At 42.6% G+C, this 24,953-nt stretch overlaps 1 protein-coding gene across 3 annotated transcripts in view; it reads left to right on the top strand.

Moving 5' to 3' along the window:
• LOC147361561 (uncharacterized) overlaps positions 1-24,953 on the top strand; it is a 631,042-nt gene that overhangs the window by 588,672 nt on the left and 17,417 nt on the right. For all 3 annotated transcript variants that reach the window (XR_015138077.1, XR_015138097.1, XR_015138107.1), the window contains one exon: positions 8,851-9,010. The gene's annotated coding sequence lies outside the window, so the exon portion shown is untranslated. The remainder of the gene's footprint in view (positions 1-8,850; positions 9,011-24,953) is intronic.

Here is a 24,953-nt window from a genome sequence, read left to right on the forward strand (position 1 = left end):
ATAAACAAATTATTTTCCTCTCAGATGTCCAGGTTGCCCTGGCAACCTTGGTGAGTACATCTGTTACCTTGGAAAGGCCCTAATATATGGCTTTATGTTCATAATATCCTCTGCTTGAATTTGGATATTTGTCCACATTCCAACACGCCTGGCCTTTGTCTTTTTTTTTTTTTCCCCCCTCAACACACTAGAGAGAGTTCTAGCTTTACACTCTTTCTGGTACATAGTAGATAGATACTGCTGGGGATCTGCCCAACACTGACCACTTTTCCTTCACAAATTGAAGCCTCTTCCTGTTTGGACAGCATTGTGCCAGGTCCAGAAGCAATTGTGATTGGTCTAACTCTTAACCAATCACGATCATCCTTTTTCCCTTCAGTAGAGCGTGGTCCAGGGGTTGGCATCTGACTCAGACCTGGGCAATGGGATGACAAGGAAAACCTGCTGGGGCATCTAAGAAAGATTCTTCTCCCTGCCAAGTGGTATGAGTGACATAAGGAAAAACTTTTTCTCCATTCTTTGCTGCTTGAAGATGTGAATCTTGGAGGTTCAGGAGCCCCCTCTCCCTGTGGGTTTTTTTTTTTTTTAAGCCGAGAAGAAGCACGTTTGACACACTGAGGATGGAAGAGTAGAAAGATAAGATGCCATTGATAGCACTGTGCGTGCTCAGTCGCGTGTTGTGTCCAACTCTTTGCAACCCTATGGACTGTAGCCCGTGTCAGACTCATCTCTGTCCATGGCATTCTGCAGACAATACTTGAGTGAGTTGCCATGCCCCTTCTCCAGGGAACCTTCCTGACCCAGGGATCGAATCTGCATCTCCTGCATCTCCTGCATTGCAGGCAGATTCTCTTCCCACTGAGCCACCTTGAAGTCACATTGATATAGCACTATTGAGCCATAAACTCTGGGTTTCTTGCTTAGTTAGAAAAATTGTTTAATTTTATGGCTTAATTCCTTCTTATTTAGACATTCTTTTACCTGTAATTCAATGCACTCTAAAGGATATTTCCACTGAGCTTTCAAGTGAGAAACTGGGGAAAGCTGTGAATTGATAAGGGAGTTAAAAAAAAAGCCACCAAAGTTGTAGCAAAGTTTGGATGGCATTTGATTTTGGAGGTAGGTCATTGCCTTTGTCATCTTTTCCAGTGCAGGATACAACTTTCAGGTCAGTTTTTCAAAATGGCAGGGCTTGGTCATATGATAGGTTTCAGGGTCTTGCTTCAGGATCTTCTTCTGCCTTTCTGACTTCCCCTTCTAATACATCACAAACACTGCTGTTCCTCCTTCACTTACAGGATGGCTCTTTTCAGAGGTCCTTGCCCTGATCTTCTCTCCAACTCCCTTCCTTAGCAATGCCATGTGCTGGCCAAACATTAACTCTCTTGTCTTAAAAGAACAACTCTTCACCTTGGACTCCACCTTTCCTTTGTTCTCCAGACTAGAAGTTTCAATTGCCTACAGCCCATTCCTTTCTGGGTATTCCACTAGCAACAAAAACACATGTTGAACCTAAATAATCATCTACTCTGTAAATCCTGACATCTCCATATCTGATAATATCAGGATAGCACTCTGGGCTCTCACTGTTCCGGTCCTCTTGCTTCTCTCACATCACATGTCAACCACGCACTGCTGTCAATTCTGAATCCTCTCTCTTACTTCTCCCCTCCTCTCCCTTCCCTCTGCCTCAAGTCTAGTTCAGCACCACGTCCTACTTGAACCTCTGTCATAGACTCACATCAAGATGTTCTTAAGAAATTTCTACCCCTTAGTCCATCTTCCAATAGCTGCAGAGTGTGCCTGCTTACTCAGAGGATTTCAAAATCAATCTCCCCTTCTCAATGAAGGATGGACTCTTTCCTGTGCTATTCTAGACCCTCTGGAACATAGCTAACATCATTTTAGGTTTAGCTCTTATAATTTATCTGTTCCTTTCCTGTGCTCCTAGTTAAGCAAATTAGAGATACCAAGGGAACATTTCATGCAAAGATGGGCTCTATAAAGGACAGAAATGGTATGGACCTAACAGAAGCAGAGGATATTAGGAAGAAGTGGCAAGAATACACAGAAGAACTATACAAAAAAGATCTTAATGACCCAGATAATCATGATGGTGTGATCACTCACCTAGAACCAGACATCCTGGAATGTGAAGTCAAGTGGGCCTTAGAAAGCATCACTATGAACAAAGCTAGTGGAGGTGATGGAATTCCAGTTGAACTATTTCAAATCCTGAAAGATGATGCTGTGAAAGTGCTGCACTCAATATGCCAGCAAATTTGGAAAACTCAGCAGTGGCCACAAGATTGGAAAAGGTCAGTTTTCATTCCAATCCCAAAGAAAGGCAATGCCAAAGAATGCTCAAACTACCGCACAATTGCATTCATCTCACACGCTAGTAAAGTAATGCTCAAAATTCTCCAAGCCAGGCTTCAGCAATACATGAACCATGAAATTCCAGATGTTCAAGCTGATTTTAGAAAAGGCAGAGGAACCAGAGATCAAATTGCCAACATCCGCTGGATCAATGAAAAAGCAAGAGAGTTCCAGAAAAACATCTATTTCTGCTTTATTGACTATGCCAAACCCTTTGACTGCGTGGATCACGATAAACTGTGGAAAATTCTGAAAGAGATGGGAATACCAGACCACCTGACCTGCCTCTTGAGAAACCTGTATGCAGGTCAGGAAGCAACAGTTAGAACTGGACATGGAACAACAGACTGGTTCCAAATAGGAAAAGGAGTATGTCAAGGTTGTATATTGTCACCCTGTTTATTTAACTTATATGCAGAGTACATCATGAGAATGCTGGGCTGGAAGAAGCACAAGCTGGAATCAAGATTGCCAGGAGAAATATCAATAACCTCAGATATGCAGATGACACCACCCTAATGGCAGAAAGTGAAGAGGAACTAAAAAGCCTCTTGATGAAAGTGAAAGAGAAGATTGAAAAAGTTGGCTTAAAACTCAACATTCAGAAAACGAAGATCATGGCATCTGGTCCATTCAATTCATGGGAAATAGATGGGGAAACAGTGGAAACAGTGTCAGACTTTATTTTCTGGGGGCTCCAAAATCTCTGCAGATGGTGATTGCAGCCATGAAATTAAAAGACACTTACTCCTTGGAAAGAAAGTTATAACCAACCTAGATAGCATATTAAAACGCAGAGGCATTACTTTGCCAACCAAGGTCCGTCTAGTCAAGGCTATGGTTTTTCCAGTGGTCATGTATGGATGTGAGAGTTGGACCGTGAAGAAAGCTGAGCACCGAAGAATTGATGCTTTTGAAATGTGGTATTGGAGAAGACTCTTGAGAGTCCATTGGATTGCAAGGAGATCCAACCAGTCCATCCTAAAGGAGATCAGTCCTGGGTGTTCATTGGAAGGACTGATGTTGAAGCTGAAAACTCCAATACTTTGGCCACCTCATGTGAAGAGTTGACTCACTGGAAAAGACCCTGATGCTGGGAGGGATTGGGAGCAGGAGGAGAAGGGGACAACAAAGGATGAGATGGCTGGATGGCATCACCAACTCAATGGACAAGAGTTTGAGTAAACTCCGGGAGCTGGTGATGGACAGGGAGGCCTGGCGTGCTGCAATTCATGGGGTCGCAAGGAGTTGGACACGACTGAGCGACTGAACTAAACTGAACTGAATGCCTCAATTAGCATTGCTTTCACCACCAGCAACCACAGTTGCTATTACTCATCTCATGTCACCATGACTGTCATTGGGCCCAGCACTGTGCTTAAGCTCTTTCATTTGACATGCAGTCACCAGACAATCACTGACCATCTGCAATGTGCTCAACACGTGTTGAAGATACAATGAAACAGAGCTTATAGCTTCATACCTTCTCTATTTTAATTCTTGCCATGATCTTCTGCAGGTAGGTATTGCTGCAGTCAATGCTGCCTTGGTGGCTCAGATGGTAAAGCATCTGCCTGCAATTCAGGAGACCTGGGTTTGATCCTTGGGTTGGGAAGATCCCCTGGAGAAGGAAATGGCAACCCACTCCAGCATTCTTGTATGGAAAAATCCCATGGTCGGAGGAGCCTGGCAGGTTGCAAAGAGTCAGACACGACTGAGTGACTTCACTTTCACTTTTCAACATCATTTTAAAGATGAGTAAACTGAGGCTTAGAGCACTTAAGTAACCCAAGCAAGGACTCAGAAATAAGAAGTGCTGCTTCTGCCTCCCTCCTGGTCCAGTCCTGGGGGCCAACTACTCCATTTGTTTCTAACCCCTCACCCTCATGCTCACACATCAGCCACTGCTCCTTGAGGTGAGGGATGGTGTCGTATTTTTCTCTCTAGCCCCTATACCACTCTGCACCGTGAGTAGCATCTTTAAAGCTCGATACATTTTTGAGGTTAAATGAAATAGAAGTAAAAGCCCTTCTGACATCCGTGCTAAAGGGTGAAATCTCCCTGTCAGGCTCTCGTCATGCTGAGTAAGGGCCTCTCGCAGAGTGATCAATGTCTCCTAACTGCCTGACATAGAAGACAATATGCCTTACCCACAGCTTCTAATACAAGATTTCACTGGTTCGTCTGTCCCTGTGTTCAATAAACAAGATTAATATCCACTTTAAATTCAATTGATAAGATGGTGTTAACAAACCCCACGTCCTTTCCTCTTTCCAGTATGCCCTGCTGCTCTGCTAACGTCCCATCATGTTCTGCTACAGTGCATCAAGGGCAAGATTGGTGACATGCGTTTGGAATCAGACACCAGTTATCAATTTGGAGAGTGGCTTATACATCCTGCTTCGAAATGTCCAGGGGACCAGTGGAGATTAATGTCCCTGCTGCTTTGTCCGGCTTCTCTTTACATAGAAAACCATGGAGAAATGTCCTACTTAATATAGTCAACACCATTGTCATGGAAAGTGAAAGTTGCTCAGTAGTGTCCAACTCTTTGCAACCCCGTGGACTATACCATCCATGGAATTTTCCAGGTCATAATACTGGAGTAGGTAGCCTTTCCCTTCTCCAGGAGATCTTCCCAACCCAGGGATCGAACCCAGGTCTCCAATCATGGAAAGAATCGTCTTTAGCACAAATGATCAGGCTTTCATTCGTGTAGCTTCTTTCATCGCCACCTCTCCTAGGACTCAAATGACGTTTCCTTTCATTTTCTCATGTTTGACATCACAGAAAATCCAGTCCCTCCAGTTAAGAGATGAAGAAGTTTAGGGTAAGTTCTAACAGTGCCAAATGGCATGTGAAAGTCATTGATAATGGCAGAGCTTTCCTGGAATGTAAACATTTAGGGCAAAAGGTGGATCAACCATTCAACAAATATGTATTGAGTATCGACTGTCCAGAAACAATCTTTTGTGCTGGGGAGATCAAAATGAACAAGAGAGATTGCCTGCCTGTAGAGAAGTCAGATCAGCAGCCAAGATCCAGTGTGTTGTGATAACTCTTCCTAAGATGAGACCAAAACCTGTGAAGGCACGCAGGAGAAGCACTTCCATTTGGAAGCTCGAGAGAATTTTCCAGAAGAGTTAGTAGATAGGTTGCAGGAGTTGGCACATTATATATCATACAACAGAAGTAAAAGAGCCTGGAAAAGAAAGTGAAAGTCGCTCAGTCCTGTTGGATTCTTTGAAACCCCATGGACTGTACAGTCCATGGAATTCTTCAGGCCAGAATATTGCAGTGAGTAGCCTTTCCCTTCTCCAGGGTATTTTCCCAACCCAGGGATCGAACCCAGGTCTCTCCCATTGCAGGTGGATTCTTTACCATCTGAGATACCAGGGAAGCCCAAGCGTACTGGAGTGGGTAGCCTATCCTTTCTCCAGGGGATCTTGCCGACCCAGGAATTGAACCGGGGTCTCCTGCATTGCAGGCAGATTCTTTACCAACTGAGCTATGAGGGAAGCCCTTAAAAGAGCCTGGTACTTGAGGAGAAATAAGGGTCAGAGACAAATGATAGAGTCAGTATGTGGAAAAGTTTTATGGAAACTAAGAAAAATATATAATTGGAATCCAGAATTATTGGCCATTGGTGCAGTTTAATATATCAGTCTTGAATCAGAGATGCCAAACTAAACCATCCTTCCTACAAAATTTTAAATATAATCTACACAGTGAGAGACTAAATTTGGCCACGCAGTCTGTCACTGTTCCATGCGAAAGTGTAGTCTATGTCCCCTCCTGAGTCTGGGCAGGCTCTGTGACATTTTTGGCCAATAAAATACAGTGGGTAGTGACTCTATGACAACTTCCAGGGGTCAGTCTTGAGAGACTGGTAGTTTCCACTTTCTATCTCTTAAACTCTTACTTTTCAAATCAAGTGCTCTTACTGTGAGGAAGCCCAAGCCAAACACCCATAAAGAGATCAACAGGAGGACAAACTGAGGCCCGCAGCCAAGAGCCCCAGCTGAGCTCCCATCTGACAGCCAGAACCTCCAGCCATGTGAAAGAGTCATTTTGGAAGTGGATCGTCCATCACCAGCCAACCAACCCAGCGAACACTGCATGGAATGGATGCAAGCGTGCCTTCCAAGCCCTTCCCAAATTGCAGATGAATGATTTAAGCCGCTAGGTCTGGGATGATTTGTGACACAGTAATAGATAACTGGAACTGGTGCCTACTTTAAGGAGTGATTCCTGGTACCTGGTGCACATCATGAAGATTGCATAGATGACCTCACGGGGACATTGGGGCCGATGCAGTTTCTGGGGCAGAACTCCCTCTGTCTTGGTGGGCCACATACTAAATGAAAGCAGCTATGAAGGAAGTCGGGACTGAGAGGTGATGTCAGAAAATAACTCTGCCAGATGCTGTCTTTCAGACTCTCCATTGTGATCAGCCAGACAATAATCCCAGCTGAAACAAACACATGTTCTCAATTAGAATCTATTGATAATAATTGGGAACACAGTACACGCCAAGCCTGATCTCTACTAATTGCTATTGAGAGTCTAAAAATCTTAGTGAGAATGTGAGAGACAGTCAAGGATATTTTTTTAAAAAAACAAACGTCTGTATATTTGGCTTTTCAAAGCACTGCCACTCACCTCACAAAGCTTTCAAGAGGATTAATGAGATAGTGCTTACAAAAAGTCCTTGGATTCCAGCAGGACAAAAAATCACAAATGTTGTTAATATCAATTGACAGCCCTGAAAGTTATTTTTAAAGAAAGAAAAAAATATATATAAAAATTTAATAAACAAACAAATACATAGTACTAATAATTTGGTTTGTTTCTGTGACAACCATCCTTCCAGTCACCCGGGCTTGAAATCTGGGTCTCATTTTTAATAACAGTTGCAAAAATTTTAGATTCTGTCTCCACATTGTCCTTGTCTCTGCTTTCTCCTCTCCTTTCCTCTGCCACTTGCCTACAGCAGCGTCTCCACGCCTATTCTGCTGCCAGCGTCCTTAACTGGTCTCCCTGACTCCAATGTCTGGCCTTCCCAGAGCAACAGTTTCCAGACTCATTTTGTTTATGTCACTCTCCTGCTAAAACACCATCCATTGCTTCCCATTGCTTTAGACGAAAGCTGAACACAGAACTTCTCGTGCCTTCTGGGGCACATCCAGAAATAGGAGTACCAACGCAAAGCCTGGGGGAAGGTGAAAACCATAGCAGGAGGCAGAAGATGCTCCTGGGACAGACAGCAGGCTGTGGACTCGGTGCTGCCCGGGGTGACTTTCCCCTTCTTGTGATGATCTGAGCTCCTGAGAAGGAGACACTGGCCCCTCCCTAGACAGAGGCGGAGGAGGACGGTAGCATCCTGCCTAATAATTGAATTAGGCACTGCTGCTGCTGCTGCTGCTAAGTTGCTTCAGTCGTGTCTGACTCTGTGTGACCCCACAGACAGCAGCCCACCAGGCTCCCCCATCCCTGGGATTCTCCAGGCAAGAACACTGGAGTGGGTTGCCATTTCCTTCTCCAATGCATGAAAGTGAAAAGTGAAAGTGAAGTCGCTCTGTCGTGTCCAACTCTTCGCAACCCCATGGTCTGCAGCCTACCAGGCTCCTCCGTCCATGGGATTTTCCAGGCAAGAGTACTGGAGTGGGGTGCCATCGCCTGCACCCAAGTGGGTATACTTAAAAAAAAAAAAAAAGAATTAAAGGAAGAAGCATATGGCTCTGGAAGATAATGCTGGAAGCCAGGTTCACACCACCAGCAGCTCCCTGTTGAAGAGACTGCTACTAGCTCTCCCGAGTTCAGTGATAGAAGCCTGCTGCATCACTAATGCTCTGTGACTTTACGTGGTGCTGTCAAGGCCAGCTAGGGAAGGTTTCCTTCCTTCAGTGCTCACTAAAGAGTTTCAGAGTGGAGGCTCCTGGGTTGCATTTAAATTGGATCCAACCCAGTAGGTGTGTTGTGCAATGTTTACATTTTTAAATTCTGTGCCAACATTTTGAAAATCTTGACTCGTCCTCTAAAAAATGACTGGTTTCCAGCTTCCTTTATATATACAAAATCAGGAGAAGGGACATTGGTCCCACGTGGTCAAAATCCACCGGCGTGAGTGTTGGCTGTCTGTTAGGACAGCGTGCTTTTCACACTCCCCATCTAACCCGCTTCACTCATCTGTGTGCTTCTTGCAAGAAACACTGGAGTTCTGAGCTCTGTTTTAGGCTGTTTAGTTTCTGAGAATTCAGTTTTTCCCTTGGAAGAGATCTCTGTGTGTGAGGTGGGGTGGGGTAGCAGAGAATGAATTTGTGAACCTCACAGGATTCAGTGTGTCATGGACACTCCAGAGATGTGTTAAAGGTCACCCCAGTTCCTACTCTTGAAAGCCTCATGTACACCCTCCATTGCTCAGACATGGGACAATATGATTCCTGAATTAATCTTTTGCATTTTCTGCAGGGCGAGAGTGACAAGCCCAGAGGACAAGGAGATGACCAGATCAACTCCTATGGAGAAAAAGTGAAGCTTCCCTGAAAGTCTGGAGGAGATTTGCTCGGTAAAGGCTAGTAAGGGAGATGCTGCCGTGGAGTGAGGAGGACCCCAGGGACGGCAGAATGAGGTTAGCAGCTAGAGGACACCTGGAAAGGGTGTTGGTGTGTTTTATTGTTGGGCTTTAGGGGACGTCAGATTTAGCAGGCGGCTTTATCTGCTCTCTGTCCTACACTGTATTGTTTTCTAAGCTTCAGGGAAGCCTAGCAGAACATGGTGAGCTGGTGGGCTATGGAGATAGCGAAGGGGGAGGAAGGGCCGAGGCCAGACTCACACCACCAACAACTCCTTGTTGTAGAGCCTGCTGCTTGCTCGTCTTTTTTTAATAGTAGAAGCCTTGCTCTTTAGTTGGGTGCATGGTGTCTATATTTTTCAGCCTCACTTGCAGTTTGAATATGTCCATAGGATTAAATTATGATCAGCAAGATGTGAGCACAAGGACTTAAATGGAGAAACTGTGTCTTCTCTGTCTTCCTTCATCCTGCTGCTTAAAATGCAGACATAATTTAATTTCCAAGTGATGCTGGAATGTCAACATGGAGGGATCCTGGTTCCCTAGATGGTTTATGGGATAGAACTGTCATTTCAACTCTGGGTAGCCTAAATCCAACTATTCCATGAAACAGAAATAAGGTTCTGACTTGCTTATACCTGAACCAAAATGTACTAGTCAGCTCAGGTTGCCATAAGATGCTGCCAACTAGGTAACATGCAACAGGAATTTATTTTTCCATAATTCTGATGATTGGGAAATCCAAGGTCATGGTGATGGTAGGTTGGTTTCTATAAGGCCTCTCTCCTTGGTGTGCAGACAGCTATCTTCTTGCTGTGTCCTCATATGGTCTTGCTCTGTGTATGCACACTCCTGGCATCTCTTTCTTACAAGGACACCAGTCCTATTGGATCAGGGCCCTATGATGTGGCCTCAGTTAGTTAACCTTAATAGCCTCCCTAAAGGCCCTGTTTCCAAATACAGTCACAGTGGGTTAGGGCTTCAATATATGAATTGATGTGGGATGAAGGGGGTGATAATGGGGCGGGGAAACACAGATCAGTCCTTAACACAAAATTATAGTACTTAGCTCAGTACTTGGCTAAATAAAGATAAAATTCTGTCTTCTTAATTTTCATGGATAAGGCTGCTGCTGCTGCTGCTAAGTCGCTTCAGTCTTGTCAGACTCTGTGCAACCCCAGAGACGGCAGCCCACCAGGATCCCCTGTCCCTGGGATTCTCCAGGCAAGACCACTGGAGTGGGTTGCCATTTCCTTCTCCAATGCATGAAAGTGAAAAGTGAAAGTGAAGTCACTCAGTCGTGTCCGACTCTTAGCAACCCCATGGACTACAGCCTACCAGGCTCCTCCGTCCATGGGATTTTCCAGGCAAGAGTACTGGAGTGGGTTTCCATTGCCTTCTCTGATGGGTAAGGCTGCTGCTGCTGCTAAGGCTAGATAAGGACAAAAATAAACCACAGTGATAAGAGAGATCTCACCATGTTTCGAAGTCTTGACTTTGAAATTATAAAATATTTCCTATAACCTCTGTAAGAAAATATTGTAGGTTTTTCCTTAAAGCTTAATCTGTGAGCACTGTTTAAATTTTTGATGTCTAAATTACCTTAAGGTGAACAAAACTTGAAAAAAATCTATAGAAAGAACTATTGATCCTGAAAGAAATTTAATATCTGACAACTGCTCACTAAACTCATTTCCTGGCAAATGCATTTTAGACTTAGATTCACAACTGATACATACAAAGAGCTAATTTCCAAGGCTCCTTAATTAAAATACTCCATCAAAGGTATTTTTATCATATAAAATTTGCATTTTACTTCAATAGGTGTTTTTTATGTTAGTTTAGAAAGTAAAAAGCTCACTTTAAACATTTTACTTAAGCTTAACGTATTTATTTTTAAGTTCAAAAAGAAGTCTATTTACAAGAGTGAGCCCTATGATTTCACCAGGGACAGAGAGGTCTTTCATGAGACCAAAGTGGGTTACGTATATCTAAGCACAGAAACTTGATCTCATGAGTCTTCTCTTCTGTCTAGTAGCTTTGTGCACTCCCACGCCTCCCACACTACCAGGATGGTGGTTCTTTGCACAGAGTTCTCTTAGACTTTGTCACTAATTTCTCTGGAAAAAAAAAAACCAACAAGAGTCATTATGTTTTATTATGCTGGGGTGAAAATTTAAAAAGAAACAAAACTCAATATTGTATTAGCATATTCTCTACTATCCTGAGAATCAAGAACACTCTTACCTCTTAAACCACTGTGGAAAGTACTAGAACAACATTTCTAAGGAACTTAGTAGGTGTGAAACATTGTTCTGAGTATTTTACATAAATTACCTCGAATCCTCACAGTAGTCTCATAAGGTAAGTATTATTATGCCTATGTTATCGAAGAGGAAATGGAGGCAAAATTACACAGCTAGTTAAGTTCCAGAGGCAGGATTCAAAACTTGGGTAGATTGGCTCCAAAGTCTGTGCTTTCAAATAGTGGTTTACAAAATTTCCCCAAACACACACACACACACACACACACCCATATATTCACACTTATGCATAAAAAAGAAGGGGGAATTCTGAAGCATGGAAAGTTTGATTGAATTTTTTAAGCTTAAAAGGGACATTGTTTTGATTGAGTCTTCTGCCTTCAAAAGCAGTAACTACTCAGAGAACTGTGGCTATGGAATGCTATACAGTAGGTTTTATCCTCAGTGTAAGAAGAAAAAAACAAATTAGAGCCGGGACTTTCTGTTCTTTCTTATTAGAAAGAGTATGCCAGAACGTTTGCCAACAAATTTGGAAATATGCAGTGGCCACAGCACTGGAAAAGGTCAGTTTTCATTCCAATCCCAGAGAAAGGCAATGCCAAAGAATATTCAAACTACTGCACAATTACACTCATCTCACACACTAGCAAAGTAATGCTCAAAATTCTCCAAGCCAGGCTTCATCAATACATGAACTGTGAACTTCCAGATGTTCAAGCTGGATTTAGAAAAAGCAGAGGAAGCAGAGATCAAATTGCCAACATCCATTGGATCATAGAAAAAGCAAGAGAGTTCCAGAAAAACATTTACTTCTGCTTTATTGACTATGCCAAAGCCTTTGACTGTGTGGATCACAACAAACTGTGGAAAATTCTGAAAGAGATGGGAATACAAAACCACCTGACCTGCCTCCTGAAAAACCTGTATGCAGGTCAGGAAGCAACAGTTAGAACTGGACATGGAACAACAGACTGATTCCAAATTAGGAAAGGAGTACATCAAGGCTATTTATCGTCACCCTGCTTATTTAACTTATATGCAGAGTACATCATGTGAAATATGGGGCTGGATGAAGCACAAGCTGGAATCAGGATTGCCGGGAGGAATATCAATGACCTCAGGTATGCAGATGACACCACCCTTATGGCAGAAAGTGAAGAAGAACTAAAGAGCCTCTTAATGAATGTGAAAGAGGAGAGTGGAAAAGTTGGCTTAAAGCTCAGCATTCAGAAAGCTAAAATCATGGCGTATGGTCCCATCATTTCATGGCAAATAGATGGGGAAACAGTAGAAACTGACAGACTTTATTTTGGGGGGCTGCAAAATCACTGCAGATGGTGGCTGCAGCCATGAAATTAAAAGATGCTTGCTCCTTGGGAGAAAAGTTATGACCAACCTAGATAGCATATTCAAAAGCAGAGACATTACTTTGCTAACAAAGGTCTGTCTAGTCAAAGCTATGGTTTTTCCAGTAGTCATTATGGATGTGAGAGTTGGACTGTGAAGAAGGCTGAGCACCGAAGAATTGATGCTTTTGAACTGTGGTGTTGGAGAAGACTCTTGAGAGTCCCTTGGACTGCAAGGAGATCCAACCAGTCCATCCTGAAGGAGATCAGTCCTTAATATTCATTGGAAGGACTGATGCTGAAGCTGAAACTCCAATACTTTGGCCACCTGATGTGAAGAGCTGACTTATTGGAAAAGACTCTGATGCTGGGAGGGATTGGGGGCAGGAGGAGAAGGGGACAACAGAGGATGAGATGGTTGGATGGCATTATCGACTCAATGGACATTAGTTTGAGAAAGCTCCAGAAGTTGGTGATGGACAAGGAGGCCTGGTGTGCTGCAGTCCAGAGGGTCACAAATAGTTGGATACGACTGAGCGACTGAACTGAACTGAATTGAATTATTCTCCTCAATGTAAGAAGAGAGATGCAAATTAAAGTTGTGACTTTTTTTCCTTTCTTATTAGATTGGCAAGAAATCAAAAGACTTGGGAAAAGTGTTGTCAGAGGCTTAAGGACAGACGCATTCTTAGGGTTGGTGGAGATGGAATTATAGAGGGCAGAGTGAATCAAGAGAGCTTTAAAAATGCCTACTCCTTTTATTCCCAATTATAGAAACTTTCCAAATTAGATTATCACATGAGATCCAGAAGACATATGCGCAAGTCCATAATGCCTGGGATTTTAGATGTTATAAAACACCTAAAAGCAACCTAAATATCCATCAGTTTGGAATTAGTTGAATAAATGATAACGTATCCCCAAAGGGGAACCACACAGCTAGCACAGATTATGAGACTGATCTGTGTTTATGCTGAGGAAACCTGTCCATGACACACAGTAATGCAGTAGAATGAAACATGACATATAGCCTGCATGATGAACCAATTTATGTAATTCGGCACACACACAGATGTCTACGTTAAGAATATGCACTGGGGATTCCCTGGTGGTCCAGTGGTTACAGATTCCCCTGGCAGTGTGGAGGATGCAGGTCTGATCTCTGTTTGGGGAACTGAGACCCCACATGCCGTGGAACAACTAAGCCAGAGCAACACAGCTAGAAAGCCGATGCCACAACTACTGAGCCCGTGCAGTTCAGTTCAGTCGACCATTCATGTCTGACTCTTTGCGACCCCATGAATCGAAGCACGCCAGGCCTCCCTGTCCATCACAACTCCCGGAGTTCACTCAGACTCACGTCCATTGAGTCAGTGATGCCATCCAGCCATCTCATCCTCTGTCGTCCCCTCCTCCTCCTCCTCCTCCTCACACAACTCGACTGGAAGATCTCAAATGATGCAACAAAGTTTACACGTGCCGCTGCTAAGACCTGACACAACCAAAATAAACAAAACAAAACCCAATCTTGAAAAAAAAAAAAAAGAAGACTATGCACAGAACTATAGCTATTCCCCACTGATAGGGGAAGAAAAAAGATTTCTGAGGAATTGGATTTTGAGTGGTTTAACCCTTAAAGTTTTTTCTGCTGCATTTGAGTGTTTTTATATGAGAGGTATTGAAAACAATTTGTAGGTTAGCTTTTTCTCACTTAACTTGGATGTGCCTCATGATTACTAAGAAATCAAAGTCATTCATGAATTTAATGTGTAACCCAGGCCAAATAATGAAAGCAAAATGAAAAAAGTCTTTTAAAATTAAAATATATATATATATAAAATAAAATTAAAATGAGAGGTAGTATTCTACAATACTGCTTTCAAGACTAAAATCACAACAGGAAGTATGAAGGAACAGAAGGAAGGAAGAAAGGAAAGGAAAGAAAAGAGAGAGAAATCAGTAGTGATTCCTCAGGGACTGGGTCTGCTGATATCTGCTCTGGTCCCTGGAACTGGCCCACTGCCCTCCTCTCTGCTTCGCTGCCCTCCTCACAGCTATCAGATCCATACGGGCTGATCTTCCCTCAGCCCTACTCCTCAGTCCAACACGAATAGCTTGCTAACTTTGTGGTCACAGCACCCCAGTTCCCTGAGACAATCTCTGGTCCCCCAGGCCCAGCTTCCTCCCCAGGCCTAGGACCCCAGTGAGACCCCCAGCTTTACTTCCCAAGAACCAACAGGACATGTACCAGGCACCTGACTAGTGTGAGCTGAGGAGAGGGCTGAAGGACTAGCTGTTCCCTTAAAGACAGGGGAACTGATGAAAGCACAGAACCCCTGGGAAGTGCCTGGAATCCAGTCTGGTCTACAGGGAGAGGCCTAATTAATCAGAACACACTGCGTGTCACCTGAGCTGGCCTTCCTTGATGAATTTGCTTCCTCCAGTTTTCACTGACACCTATATTTTATCCACTTCTCAGGTGATGTCTAATATGTTTCAGGGACAGGAACTTTTTAAAAATTTCAGACTTATCCAAAAGTTGCAAGAATAGAACAAAGAGTTTCTAGATATCCCACATCTGCTACTGCTGCTGCTAAGTCGCTTCAGTCGTGTCCGACTCTGCGACCCCATAGACGGCAGCCCACCATGCTCCTCTGTCCCTGGGATTCTCCAGGCAAGAACACTGGAGTGGGTTGCCATTTCCTTCTTCAATGCATGAAAGTGAAAAGTTAAAGTGAAATCGCTCAGTCGTGTCCGACTCTTAGTGACCCCATGGACTGCAGCCTACCAGGGTCCTCCATCAGTGGGATTTTCCAGGCAAGAGTACTGGAGTGGGGTGCCATTGCCTTCTCCATCCCACATCTAGATTTCCCAAATGTTACTATTTGATCATATTTGGTTTATTTTCTCTATCTCTCCTTCTCAGCAGACAGAATGCTTCTTTATCCCTAACTATTTTCATGCATATTTCCTAAAAACAAAATATTCATTTACATAATCACAGTACAATTATCAAAATCAGGAAATGAATATTATTACAATACTGTTATCCAGTATACAGATCTTATTTAGATTATCACCAATTATCACAACAATGCCTTTAATAGCAAAAGAAAATCCAAGAACATCTATTGCATTCAATTTCATGTTGCTTTAGTTCTCTTTAAGCTAGAATAATTTCCAAATCTTCCTTTTTTTATTTCATGCCATTGACCTTTATGAAGAGTCCACACCAGCTATTTTGCAGGGTTTGTCTGATATTTTCTCATGATCATATTCAAGCTATGTGCTTTTGTGCCAGATACATTCAATCCTCATTTTATGTATCCCTCATAATAACTATTGCTATCACTTTTCAGATGAGGAAACTGAGGCAGTTTGCTTAAGATCACACAGCTTGTAAGAGGCAGAACCAACATTCACATCGTGGGTATCAGCGCCAGAGTCTGGGTCTTGACCCCTTATCCTTAGCATCTCACTTGGGAAGGACATGGGATTTCATTGCGTAGTTATGTGCCAGAAGTTCTCTTTGTGGCTTTCACATTGGATGCATTATCTAACCCGAAGACAACTTCACAGGAAAGGTATTATCCACTATATTTACCAAAAAAAAAAAAAAAGGAGATTAAGATCCTGAGCAATTGCATAACTCACCCAAGGTCAGGCATCTAACTTTTCTAACTCTTTAATCCACTACGCAGACTGTACAATAGACTCACCCAGAGATTTTAAAACATGCTTATGGCCAAGCTCCACCTCAGACTAATTAAATAAAAATCCCTGAAGACTCCCAGTATCTGAATTCCACTTTTCTTTCTAAGCACTAAGGTAAATTTAATATGGATCGGGGTTGTGAATTACCATAATAAAATGTTTAAAGTTCTGTGGTTCCTAATATCTAGAGGGACTTCTTAGAAAGTTGGCCAAAGAAATGGATTATTACTGGGGCTTCCCTTTCAGGATATGATCACCTAGGATGTGATTTGAAATCAGCCGCTCCAGTTCCCATCACTAAAATTCCATTTCTAAATGCAACCTACCCTCAAACCAAACTTCCACCATCACCTATCCCTTCCTTCACTCCCAGAATTTCCTGTGCATAGATTTTTCTCCACTTCTAAATTCTGAACCTCTTGTGAGGTCAGAGACCATATATCATTCAGCTCCAAAGCCCCCCAAACCATCAGTCACAATACTTTACACACAATACGTGCTTAAAAATAAATGTCTGCTAAAAAACTTAAATTTAAGTTTCCTCTTTGCCTACTCAGTCCCTTGAGAGATTTTGTTGTACATTACCTTGAACTCAGCATGTCAGCCTGAATTATTAGTATCAAATACAAAGTTGAATATTTAGTTGTGAGCTTTTTTTATATCATTTAGAGCCTTAGAAAATGTCATCTTGTATGAATCCCTGGGGTGCCCCTCAGCCAATGAATTTGCCTCCTAAAATATATATTTATCTCTCATGTTTGTCTCATTTCTAAACCAGCTCTTCCTAAAACTTTTAAAGAGTGAATTTAAGGAGCTTCTGTTATACAACCTTGTAAAAGAATCATAATGAAAATTTAAAAACTCCTGTCATGTCCTTTTGTTCACAAGTTAATCTACCCCTCTACCTCCACAACACTCTAAGGGGTTGACCAGTCATCATTTCTACTTAAGTCATTTTGTCTTTTTGCCTCCATATGTTTAGACAGGCTATTGGGTCACCAGTACACGGCCAGAGGGTCCTATAGAACACATCCTCTGATGAAACTCATACTAGCTAATCCCCTGCCCTGCAATGCAGAGAGAGGTGTACACACACATTTCCCTGGGTGCCTTCCAGTTCAGAGAGGCAGCTAGTTGCCCTGGTGATGTAGTTATACCTAGTTTGTCAACAAAGTCTAGAGTACCCTGGTTTTGGACCATTTTTTGATCTGATTACTTCTAACTTCTCTGTTTTGAAAGACAGCCGTGTAGCAGGAAGAGATCCAAACTTCCTGCTGCTGCTGCTGCTGCTGCTAAGTCACTTCAGTCGTGTCCAGCTCTGTGCGACCCCATAGACGGCAGCCCACCAGGCTCCCCCGTCCCTGGGATTCTCCAGGCAAGAACACTGGAGTGGGTTGCCATTTCCTTCTCCAATGCATGAAAGTGAGAAGTGAAAGGGAAGTCGCTCAGTCATGTCCAACTCTTTGCAACCCCATGAGTAAAGACTAAATCATACATTAACCTCCTTCCTCACTTTTCCCCATGGAGTTTACTTCTTTTTTTGATGTTTCAAACTTATTTTTTTTTATTTTAAACAACTGTCTAACTTATATAAGGGAAATACTAGAACCTTTTATAATTACCAGTTGGTACAGAAAAGCTCACAAGATAACCAGGCCACAGTCAGCCAAGGAGCTATGAGTTTTGCCTATAAAATTTTAACCTACCAAGAGAAGGGGCCTAAATGGAGTTTACTTCCTTAACTGCAAGTATCAAGAAGTGGCTTTGATTCTCTAGTCAATGGTGCCATTGATTACTACAGCAATTTTTAAATTTCTGAAGTTAATAAATTTCTTAAAATATTAGAAAAAATATTTATTTTAGACATGGCTTATTTCATGCCCCCCCTTTCACTGGAGACATCTTTCCATTTTTCCAAGGATGTGGTGTTTTCTGTTTTAACCTTTTTATTCTCCTAGTTAATGTAGGACACTGGAATGTTTATAGGCATTTCATTTAAAAAACAACACTCAAATAGACTTGGGAAATAAATCTTTTGGGCTAAACAAAATCTTTTGAAGGGGTGCCTCATAAAGCCTGGATTTGCTAATGTGATCTGTGAGTCTCTGAGGGAGAGAAATCATTTCCTGTTTCCTAAACTTATTTATCTTGGGAATCTCCCTCTAGACATGCTCCACCACAAACCAAGGGTGAGGGGCACTTCTCAGGGAGCTACCTTTGAGAAACACTGACAACAGAATTTCAGTTAGAGCCATGGATCGTTTCCTGTTGGCATTCACTTCTCTGATGTCTCCTATGAGATATTTATAAGAAATTCCTAAGATTTATGCTTCTTATTGGCTCCACAAAATACTTCTACATTTTTAACCTAATAATGCTAAGAAATTTGGTGTAAGTGGTAGGTGGAATAATACCCCCATCCCTCACTCCGCTGTCTCGTGGAAAGTTATAAATGGGTGGATTTCTGTGTCTTGGTTGATCTGGGCGGGGGGAGGTGTTAATGAACCAAAGACAACAGACACACTGGCAGGGGTGTGGGGCTGTGGGGGTCATGAGACTGCAGGGTCACAGGAGTTCCCCCAAATCATAGGAGCACATTGACTAGGCTTAAGTTACAGGGCTTACAGTGTATGATGGGGTGCCAGAGAAATTTCAGCTAGACCAGGGAGAAGGCCAGGGCCCAGCCGACATCTGAGTGAAGCTCGTCAAGTTCTTAGTACAGTGTCAGCCACAAATGCTCGAGGTTAGTGGGCTCACTCTTACAATGCAGTCCGTTTGCATATGTATCTCTGTACCAGACACTATCTCCGACTCAGTGGACGTGAGTTTGAGCATGCTCTGGGAGTTGGTGATGGACAGGGAAGGTTGGCGTGTTGCAGTCCATGGGGTCGCAAAGAGTTGGACACGACTGAGCAACTGAACTGAACTGAACTGACCAGACACTATTTCCAGTCCTCTCCTCAGCATCACATCCAAGAGACCCCCTTTCCCAAGAGGCTCTGAAGTGACCTTAACAGGAAAGAGTCCTGTGTAAAATCCGTCTGTTTACGTAAAGCCCATCTGAGGGACCTTCACATCCCCCTTAAATGATTGAAAACCCTGTTGTCACTAACAGACAAGCTGGTGTTTTTGAAATGTAATGAACTGCACTCCACTTACAGAAAGCCTCGAAGAGAAGGTCCTGGGAGATGAAACTCTCTGGAACCTGGACAGGTTATGAGCAGTTTCTGCGGCTGTGGCTGCAGCCTGGCCCTAATGATAGGAGAGCAGCTGCGGAGTCGCTTAATGGCCACGTCGGGCTGGGCCTGCCTGGAGCGCTCCCCAAGTCTCCCTGGGTCTCTAATGAACAGTGCTGTGGGCAAGCAGTGATTCATCGGGCTCCTGCCTCATTAGAATGTCAAGCAAGGTTCAGCTGCCTCAAATCCCTTGTGCCAAGGAGGCAGGTTGAAATTATAAATAAACACAACAGCAAAAAGTTTAGCGTATGTAAAGGAATGCATCTCCTTTCTCTGAATTGTCTTGGCTTTCCTCTTTCTGGTATATGTGATTTAATACCAAGTTCAAGTGTACAGGAAACTAACCTAATCAACTTATAACTGAACTTAATTTGTATTTCAAGCCCATATTCTTTCAAGATCGCTCACTAACCTTTTCCTCTGGATCGGCATCTAGAGGATGCAGTGCCTGTCAAAGTGAGACATGGGGAGGAAGTGTCTGTCTGTCGGGTGTGCTCACTGCTCCACCCCACCAATCTCTGAGGGCTCTTCATTCTTGTCTAATCTTCAAGAATCTCCCTCTGCAGGTCCTTGTTAGTGGTGAGGCCCCTCAGGTGTGCCAATGATCTGTGCTGCGAATGTCTGGCTTCATAAATATTCTACTGCTCCCCACGCACCCATGCAAGGAATCTCGGAGGCTATTTCAGGACCATCTGCCTCAGCATCTCATGCTGCAGGCATCTTTCAGCCTGCCCAAAAGAGTTTGTGTTATGGATAAATAATAGAAACCGATTCCGGCAATTTAAACAGAAAAAGGAATGTATCAGAAGTTTAACAGGTGGCCCACACGATTCACAGGAAACAGAATTACACTCAGGAAAATCAGCCAAAACCAGCCAAGGCAAGGCAGCAAGGACCACGATGATTGGCACTCCCCTGTGGAAGGGCCTGGGCAGCCAAGGCTGGGTCACGTGTCCTTGTATTGGCTGTAGTACTCACTTTCATCTTTCGTAAAGGAATGCACACACAGTGAGGGAGTTCCCTAGTGTCAGAAGAGAGTTTAGATGCTAGACAAGCAAGATATGGTAAATTCAATAAATAACGAATATCCATTCAATCGACCGTGCTAGGGGTGGAAAAGTTCAAGAGCTCAAATGATGCCACTCAGGTATTAAACCCTGAGCTCTGGGTTCTCAGTCTTGATGTAAGGGCAGTAGAAGAAATATCTGTCTGCTGAGCGTGGGTCATAATCCCGAGATGGCTTTGAAGACCCTATACAAACCCTTATGTGATGTGAGCAGCATCACGATCAGTATAACCAAGAACAGTGTATGCCAGAGAGCTGGTGGTCATCTGGAGCCAGTGTCTGCACGGGTGGCCTGTAAGGAATGGATAAGAATGCAGACAACACGTGACAAGCCAGTAATGATATGGACTGTAGACCAGTCCCATCCTGGGTGCACAGAAGCAACACTACGTAAGAGAGAGACCCTAGAATGACCGATACGTTTCTGCTCCCTATTGGACTAGGGCACCGAAATACTCGACAAAAATGGTTTAGTTAAAAGAAAAAATTCCATGTTCCCAATGCAGGGGGGGCCCAGGTTCCATCCCTGGTCAGGGAACTAGATCCCCCATGCTGCAGTGAAGTCTGAGTCTCTCACGTGCCAGGAACTAAGACCCAGAACAGCCAAATAAGTAGTAAAAGAGAGAAAAGAAAAGAAAAAAAAAATTGAACTGCTTGTGAGAAAATGAAAGGTAACTGCCCAAAAGAAAACGAATTCTTAAAATGAAAAGCAACAATTGTGTCTACCACTGACTAGGAAAGGAGGGAATGTAATCTATGGGATATAACTGCAGGTGGAACTTTGTGGGAGGACAGATCCAGGAGAGGAAAGGTATGTTTTTCACTCTCTGACGGAGGGCAGCCAGCTCTGAGCAAGGAAGAGGGTTTGATGGACACCAATGTGGTGTTAAAATGCAGACGATCCTGGCAAAGCTCTTTATCAAGTCCAGAGTTGTGAATTAACCTTTACAAAATGAATGGCTTTTTCAGTGCTGAATAAAAGTCCCAGTGAAACAGAAGAGGAAAATGCTGGAATGGCGCTCTAAATCTGAGTAAGATGGTGACCTTTGCATTCTAATTGCTTGCAGCTATCTAATACGACATTTGGCGTTTTTTAACCTTGCACATGATAAAATAACAAATTTTAAGAAAAAATGTCGAGGTTAATAAGCTTCTCCACAACAAAACCAGATTCACTCTAGCTGAATAGTATTAATATAACAACAAAGACTGCTTTTTGGCTACTTGACTTTTACCGTGGTGTAGATAGTTAATTGGTGAATGGTTCCACACTATGAAAATTGATTTATTAAAAGGGCATTCATTGCCATTGCTGTGTTGAAGAGAGCAGATCAATTAACTTGTGGTAAGTTAATTTATCAGCTCTTTGTCATCATTCAAATCTTTTTCTTTAGATTTTTTTTTTGTTGTTCCTGATATGGATCACTTTTAAAGTCTTCATTGAACTTGTTACAACATTGTTTTTGTTTCTCTTTTGTTTTTTGACCACAAGATATATGGGATCTCAGCTCCTCAACCAGGGATTGAACCCCTAGCCCCTGCATTGGAAGGTGAAGGTGTAACCACTGGATCTCCAGGGAAGTCCTGTTATTTGAACCTTTAAGCTAGAGACTATGAGAAGCAGTGAGATGTGTAAGAAGAAACACTTGACTTTGGATCAGAGCTTCCTGGGTTCTGGACTGAACAAGTTATTTAGTATCAATGTGGCCTCTCTTTCTCTAAAAGAAAATAACAACACCTGTACAGTTGTCTCAATGGATTGTCTGCAAATCCACTGGACAGTGTTTTTTAAAAATGCTTGTGGTGTTAGCTACACATCAGGAATTAAACTTAGGATAACTTGCATTCATGACTTAGCAAGAAAAGCAAAGATTTAAGTCCAACTATGCATCTTACTCGGAGAAGGCAATGGCACCCCACTCCAGTACTCTTGCCTGGAAAATCCCATGGATGGAGGAGCCTGGTAGGCTGCAGTCCATGGGGTCACTAACAGTCGGACACGACTGAGTGTCTTCACTTTCACTTTTCACTTTCATGCATTGGAGAAGGAAATGGCAACCCACTCCAGTGTTCTTGCCTGGAGAATCCCAGGGACAAGGGAGCCTGGTGGGCTGCCGTCTATGGGGTCGCACAGAGTCGGACACGACTGAAGCGACTTAGCAGCAGCAGCAGCAGCAGCAGCATGCATCTTACTGGCTGTGTGGCCCCTCTGAATCTGCCTTCCTCATCATAGAGTGAGAATTTTATAACTGACACATTATGAACTATTGTTGAATATTAGAAATATAGAGACGATCCTAGTTTATAAGCACACATCTGTCCAAAAAGTGTATAACTATTCTAAAATTTACCACACACTCTTTTTCTGTTCTGTTTGAGGTATTCCTTCCAACGCATAATCACGTGCTCAGTGCTTGCCCTGTGGGGAGACCAAATTCTCCAGCAATGCCTCTGGAACAGGCCTGACAAGTCTGATTGCAAGGGTGGCCACGCATCCGGTGAGAAGGTGGCAGCTGACCTTTGCACTCTTCACGATACTTTGTTGTATTTTAGGGGAGAACTTACAGTGGAAATATTCTTTCTATTCTAAACCCCCTGGTTTGGAGAACTAATGTGGTCTTTTCTTAATTTATCTGTTCACTCATTCGATTTCTGTATTCATTCACTCATTATTCATTTAAAAATGTATTGCAAGCCTTTGTGTTTTATATGAGAAATAGTCTCATATATTTACCAGGAGATTGTGAGTATAAAAAAATATTAGGCTAACAGCTAGAACAAGCCAGTTAATTTACAAAATCAGGGCTTTTTAAAAATCACCAGATGGCTGAATGTGAAAAAGAATAAAGAAGAAAACCTAAATGAACTACATTCCAGGAGGTGACAAACTCTTCCTAAAGAAGAAGAGACTTGTAGCTGCTTTCCTTGTTGGCAGCAAGATGAGAAAAGATTCCTCATAGAAGGAGATGCAGGGAAGCCAGGTGGAACTTTGTCAAACTTTTAATGACTGCGTGGCGGCTGGCATCAAGATTAAAATTCCAAAGAGTTCTAGCCACAAGTGAGGTTTTAACACACAGCCAACTGGGAGACTGGGAGTATGCGCCAAAGGCACAGGGCAGGGCAGGGGTGGGCAAGCCCTCAGGCATTCCAGGTCTGCACTAAGCACACTCCAGTGACCTTCCAGAAGCAAGAGCAGGATAGCAAGCCAGGCAAGGAGAGGTCTCAAAAGGTGCAGAAAGCCGGAGAGAGAAAAAAGAGTTACCAGCAACCCAAAAACTTGACAGTTGGGCTGGAAAGCAAAACATGACCACTGAATCCTGCCAGTGCTCAGATCCCAAGCCTTTCTGAAGTGGAACCACTGATTCTCCCTTCGAAACATTGGAAAACGTAGTCAGCTGCATTCAACTAAACCTTCAGCAGACCCAGCCTAACTGCTGATTAAATTGACCTTACACTAACCCTTCTTCACACATACTAGTAGCTTGGCAACTCTTTTTATGCTCTTTTTCTAGGGTAAATGTTATTTTACAACTTCTATTTTATATACAATGTTATATATTCAATAAAAAATATTATACAAATAGGAGCAAGAAAGTGAGAATCATGGTCAGAAGAGTAAATAGTTAAATAGTTTTAATAGACTCAAGATGGCTGATTGTAATGATCAGAAAGGACTTTAAAATAACTATAATAATAATGTTCAAAGATGTAGTGGATAAAATGAACATGCTGAAATGGGAATTTTAGCAGAGAGGAAGTAGTTTAAAAAAAGTTAATGAAAATTCTAGATAGAAAATATTTCATAAATGTAGACTTCATTGAATGGACTTCATAACACACTGGTCAAACGAAAGTAAGTTTTAGTAACTTGAAGAATGGAAATTATCCAAACTGAAGGACACAGAGTGAAAAGAATAAGAAGAAAGAGCACAGCATCTGAGATATATGGGATAATAGCAAATGATCTATCACAAAAGTAATGTGTGTCCCAGAAGCAGATGAGAGAGAAAATAGGGTGAAGCAATTTTGAACAGATAATGGCCAAGAATTTTCCCAAATTGATAAAAGACATAACCCACAGACCCTAGAAGTTCAGTGAATCTTGAGTTAAAAAAAGAAAGAAAAGAAAATCACCACACACTGGAATATCATAGTTAAAATGCTGAAAATCAAAGATAAAGAACATATCTTAAGAGCAGTCAGGATAAGATCTACCACCTTCAGAGGAACAAAAATAAGATTCAGAACTGATTTCTCAGAAACAATGGAGGTCTGAAGATAATGGAACATCTCTAAAATGCTGGGGGAAAAGTGTCAACCTAGAATTTTATATCAATGCAATTATATTTAAAAATTAAATGAAAATAAACATAA

The sequence above is a fragment of the Bos grunniens genome, chromosome 12 (genome assembly GCF_055505025.1).
Source record: "Bos grunniens cultivar Pamir isolate PY7600 chromosome 12, Bosgru_T2T1.0, whole genome shotgun sequence".
Taxonomy (NCBI): Eukaryota; Metazoa; Chordata; class Mammalia; order Artiodactyla; family Bovidae; genus Bos; species Bos grunniens.